A 5,763-nucleotide genomic window follows, 5' to 3' on the forward strand; every position below is an offset into this window, starting at 1 on the left:
TTAAAGCAAAGGAAAACATTGTATTTCGTTCACGTTTAATATGTCTTTTACATTGTAATATCATGGTGGTTATGAGAGTTATATATCATTCCTGTGTTGAAGTTACCCGATCTCGACCAAGAGTTCATCCTACGCACTGACGCCTCTAACACAGGGTTGGGTGCTGTTCTTCTTCAAGAAGAAAACGGACAGAAGATGCCGGTGGCTTACGCAAGTCGAAAGCTTCTACCAAGGGAGAAGAATTATGCCATCGTAGAAAAGGAGTGCTTAGCAATAGTGTGGGCAGTGCAAAAGTTTGAGCCATACATTTATGGAAAGGAATTCATCCGAGAGACAGACCATCAGCCTCTCACCTATTTGCACCGATCAAAGACAGCCAATGCCAGACTGATGCGCTGGGCACTTCTCCTGCAACCATACCGACTCAGAATTCGATCCATCAAAGGTGAAGACAATGTGGGAGCGGACTACCTCAGCAGGATTTAGGAACATATATGGTTCGTGATTTGGACTGAAACTGTGAACATTTTCTCAGGGAACGGGGGGATAATGTCACGCAGGCATATATGTTTACGTTTTATCTATAGTCTTATGTGCGTCATTATGTCACGTGGTGTGTATGTGAGTAAGCAAGAGTGTGAAAGACAGAGCGTTCAGGTGAGAACGAACGTGGAATTGGTATTGTCCACTTGTCGGGTAGTTTTATACCTTTTTTCCACCAGGAATGTATGCATGTGGGAAGCCTAGACAGCAGACTGGGGTAAGTATTCTCTCTATCATCTATAATTTGTTTTGGAATGGTTATTTTAATGCCATATTTATTGTGTCCCGGTTACCGGTCAAGCCCTCTATCTATCGATGCGGTCCAGTCATGCGTAACTATTTGTTGTTATCGAAGACAGGTGTTTACATGCATGTAACGTTGAAATTATAAAGTATAACTAGGAATATTTATAGTATACTTATTATCAGACTATGCATATGTACGTTCATTGTTACAATGATGTCAATTTCACTTATTAACCGTAGTTTTGTTCGGGTAGAAGTTGTATGGAAGCCCTGAGTTGTAATTATGTGTGTATGGGATAGCGTGGATGCGCGCAGGTGTAAAATATACGGAAGCCCGTAAATAGCGTACGGCGTATGATTGTGTTATAATGTAAATTGTGGTTAAACAGTTATTTATGCGGATTTTGGACACGCATCTTACATTATAATATGTTAGCAACATAATTTATGATGAATTATTGTAAATATCGGTAACTATTTAGGAATAAATTGTTTATGTAATAGTTAGGAAATCTTAGACATTAATGTTGTGTATGGAAGAATGAGTGTTAATTCAATATTTTTGTACGTTTATAGCTTCACATGATGGGCAGGCAACGAGAACTACTTCTGTAAGCCGGCAAGAAAAGACATGACACCTCATCTTTGTAAAGGCAGCACCAGGACCGACCAAACAGATTATAGAGTCTTCAGGGTCAAGGTCAGCTGGGTAAAGACGGCAGTCTACAGGCAGGCATGAAGAGTACGCCAGTTGTCATTGGTGAAAGATAGCCTCGTATTGGAGGAACTCTGTATGACGTACCAGACACAGACAGGTATCTGGGTACATACACTTTGCTCAGAAGCAATGTTACTTTGAGGAGAATTGGAGTAAATTCTTAGGTTCTTGGAACCCTACCTATTTAGCGACAGGTACAGAGATACTGTACACGCTGTATGTTCGGCATTGGACAACACTGAGACGTGGTGCTCCCCCTTTGTGAAGAGACTTTAGTTATCTGTAGAACATTATCGCATGAAAGGTAGTGAGAGTGATCGTGAGTGTGAATACAACTAGGTATATATTAAGTTTGTGTGTGTAAATAAATTTGTATATATGTATTTTCTCTTTATTCTGGTTTTTCCTGTGTCTATTTCCTGAATGCTTGACTGAGGCTCGTCCTGCGTTACAAACATCATAATTTAATCGTTTAGCGATGATTGTACGGATATTTATTATATTTATTCTGTTTTGCAAATTTAATGCATGTACTATTTATTTAAGATCATAATAAGATTATGCTTTAAAATATATTGTTCAAAATATATGTTCCCTCAGAGAGGCAGTTCCTTCAAACAATGTGTCATTTTGATTGACTACTTAAGCCTTGAACTGTTTTTGTATGGTATTTATGATCTATTTGAATGCCAGAACTTTGCTAGCAAACAAATCATAATGTGCTTAACATAAACACTGATGTTTTCAAAAGTGGAATGGTTTCAGGAATAAGGATATGTTTACAAAATTTTTAAATCGAGAAACGCATACTGAATCGTCCTGTCTTATCTGTCAACATTACCATACATTTTGAAAAAGACCAAAGGCTCAAAAGTAGTTTATGTAAAAATTCTTATAGCCAAGGGCAAATCCTTTTAAGAAATAACTTACTCGTGTGAAATAAATTCAATATCCAACAACCACTCGTTTTGTAACCTCTATATATCTCTATAAATATATCATGTGTTATAGGGAAGAACTAATGACTGGTTTAAAGGTTATGGGGAATAAGTAAGTCTGTCTTTCGGGACATCACTGTATTGAAAGTCGAGGAGAATCGTTAAGTATCTCTTTATATAGCATGTCTCTTTGAGAAAAAATAACGCTGTTCGTAGTCGCATTGGAAACCAATGCGAAATTCTCTGTTTGACCTGCCCTGTAGGAATCATGTTTTATTATCTTGAAGATGGTTGTGTTTATCTGTCTGTTAAGTCTGTCTTATGAGTAAGACATGAATAAACATGATTTAATGCTGGGGAAAATAGCATTATCACTTGCCCTTCCAGCTAACCTTTCCGCCGTTTCCAGGGAGTAAGATATGTCGTAAGACTCGGCCAAATAATATAATATTTCTCTTATGTAAGCACATAGGTGGATACACAACCACTGCCGCGCCTAATTAATATTTTAGTATTTTTCATGTCATGTACACCGATGAAAACAGAATAACGGATATGAATGAGATATGTCAGATTTTTCTTATCAATTTGATTCAGTGAGAGTTGAGAAACCGAGTGATTCAAACATAATGAATCCGTCTCTGATGTAGAAGACGAAAGAGCCACACACACAGCTCTTTACAACACAGCACGGTTAATTTCATTCACGATATAATGTGTTGTACACCGCAAGCCTACTCAATGAATATATTTGTTTTACTGGTGTATGTGTGTAAGCAGGTGAAGTTGTGCATTTTATACGTCAAAGAGGGATTTTATTGGAAACATAACACGGTGAAAAATGAGCATGTTTCTAGCTGTACGTGACAGTCACGCATCATCGATCACAGAGTTTGTAATACCCCTAAACTTATTTGTTTCGTGTATTTTGTTAGCATAAAATTTACGAAACGTAGCCAATACATGTTTTACATTTGCTGTCCATAAGCGTAATATTTAGGTCAAGTAAGCAGCAACTCGGGGGTTCCCACACAACTATTATATTAAGCTTCTTTAAGATAAAGAGATTCTATCCTGAGCTTCTCATAAAGGCCAGACCAACCACATATCGGTAGCTTGTTCAAAACATTTCCTATAATAATCATCCAAAATGGAAAATAAACAAGCACATGTGCAAATTGATTTTTTTTATTTGTTTACATAATCTCTAATTGTTATATATACATGTAATTAGATGTTCTTAATATGCATATAACAAATAATTATGTCCAAGATAAAACTGGCATGTCAGCGTTTTACATTAAATTGCACGTCAGCGTTCATTTTTAAAGTAATAAATGTTCTTTTAAAAAAATATATCATTATTCATATATACTAAAAATAGTCTGATTTTTTTTGATGTACTGATAACTATTAACATATTCTTCAATATGTTCTTATATACAGTCAAACTTCGATGTTTCGAAGTTCAAGGGACTAACAGAAAAACTTCGAAACAGCGGGACTTCGAATTATTCATGGTTGACAATAGATCGATGTTTTCTTGATAATGACCATATATGTTAACGTTACATGTCCTCGGTGTCTTCGTGATGATCGTCGCCTGTCGGGCTCGAATGTTGATTTATACCTCAAACACAACAAAATAAAAATACTTTTCATTAATTATACCTAAGCATTTTATTAATTAAACAAACTATGTATCGGTTACAAAACACTTATATCGCGTTGAACAGATAAAGCAAAAGAAGTACAATGCACACTTACGTAAGTCGTTAGGCTTTTCTGCTAAAGACACGTGTGGTAACGTTAAGTGCATATAAAATACGGAATGCCGATCGGTTGGAGAATGCATGTTTGAATGACAAATAATCGATTTACTTGGATATTTATGTATAAGTTTGCAAGACGACACTTATGAGTGAAGACATCGCTAATTGTTTGTGTTTAAAATTGGTCCGCTTGTTTTATAGTTCCGTAAAATTTACTCACCGACCGCTGATTTCAATGGCGGCGAAGATTATCAGAGACGACTACCGAAATGTTTTACCGGAGTGATTAAATGTCATGGCTTCTAAATACCCCTTTTATCTATCAATTTGGTCTGATTATTAATTAACCCCATGATCGGGAGTGACAACACACGCTATCGTTATCCCTATTGTCAGTCAGGGCATCTAGGGGAGAAGTGTGAAATCTTGCCGCGGGGGTCACGACCAACACCTGTCCAGTGGTCAGTACAGGTAAACTTTTGTTCGAATCATGAGATGTCAATTACCTATGACATCATAGCTAACGGGCCATGAAAAAAGTTCGATACATCGAAAACTTCGATTTATAAAAATTCGAATCATGCATAGGTTCGTTAGTAGCGTTATATAGTAAGGAAATTCGGGACCAAGCAAAAAGTTCGATACAGCGAGAAATTCGAATCAACGAAGTTCGAATCATCGAGGTTTGACTGTATATACTCAAATGCTTTTCTTTATAAAATAATATTTCTAATTTATGTAAACATATGATTAATGAAGCCAACAAATATTTAAATTGTCACTCAAGACTATTTTACATACGCAAATGCTTTTCTTTATAAAATAATATTCCTAATTTATGCAAACATATGATTAGTGAAGCCGACAAATATTTAAATTGTCACTCAAGACTATTTTACAAGTAACTTGTTGGTAAGAAGAAAACAGATACTGTCAAACTAATTATACATGAAATGTTTGGACGTTGATAAGCATTCTTTACTTCTGCAGATACAAAATGTACAGTTTGCATGACATCAATACTGATATCATTATTTTCTTTACTTAGATAGGATAAAATAAGGCCAAACATAGCTGGTTAATAGTAACAATTAAGTTAAGAAATAACAGGGTTTGTCAATAGGATTGATTATTTTTTTTATAATGCTCACTTATGAATATTTTTATTTCATAAATACCATATAAATAAAACAATATTACAGAAACTGTATATAATCATATGGGAATGAACAAGAATCTTGAATGGAGACAGCATACAAACAAATGTTTTTTTTATTTACCAAGCATACCTGTGACTTGTCATAGGTTAATAGTAAAAGACATCAAAAATAAGAGTTGACAGAAAGTAAAACCATTTCATGTCGGGAAATGAATTAAAGACTTAAAAAAAAATTTTTTTTTTAAATTGAAATACAATACTCGCTATCCAATAGAGTATGCATCCAAGGCACTTCGGAACTCATGCAAATTGAAGGTGCCTTTGCGGTATTCGTCTATTAGAGAAAACCCCCAAAGTGGTTTTGCCATTCGTTTTTGCATTACAAAC

At 35.4% G+C, this 5,763-nt stretch overlaps 1 long non-coding RNA gene across 1 annotated transcript; it reads left to right on the forward strand.

Moving 5' to 3' along the window:
* The first annotated feature begins 594 nt into the window (after positions 1–594).
* On the forward strand, positions 595–1,890 carry LOC117341301. Its single transcript, XR_004535606.1, has 2 exons — positions 595–760; positions 1,366–1,890. It is a non-coding gene; the product is annotated as an uncharacterized LOC117341301 (long non-coding RNA).
* The last annotated feature ends 3,873 nt before the right edge of the window (positions 1,891–5,763 follow it).

This window comes from Pecten maximus, chromosome 2, assembly GCF_902652985.1.
Source record: "Pecten maximus chromosome 2, xPecMax1.1, whole genome shotgun sequence".
Taxonomy (NCBI): domain Eukaryota; kingdom Metazoa; phylum Mollusca; class Bivalvia; order Pectinida; family Pectinidae; genus Pecten; species Pecten maximus.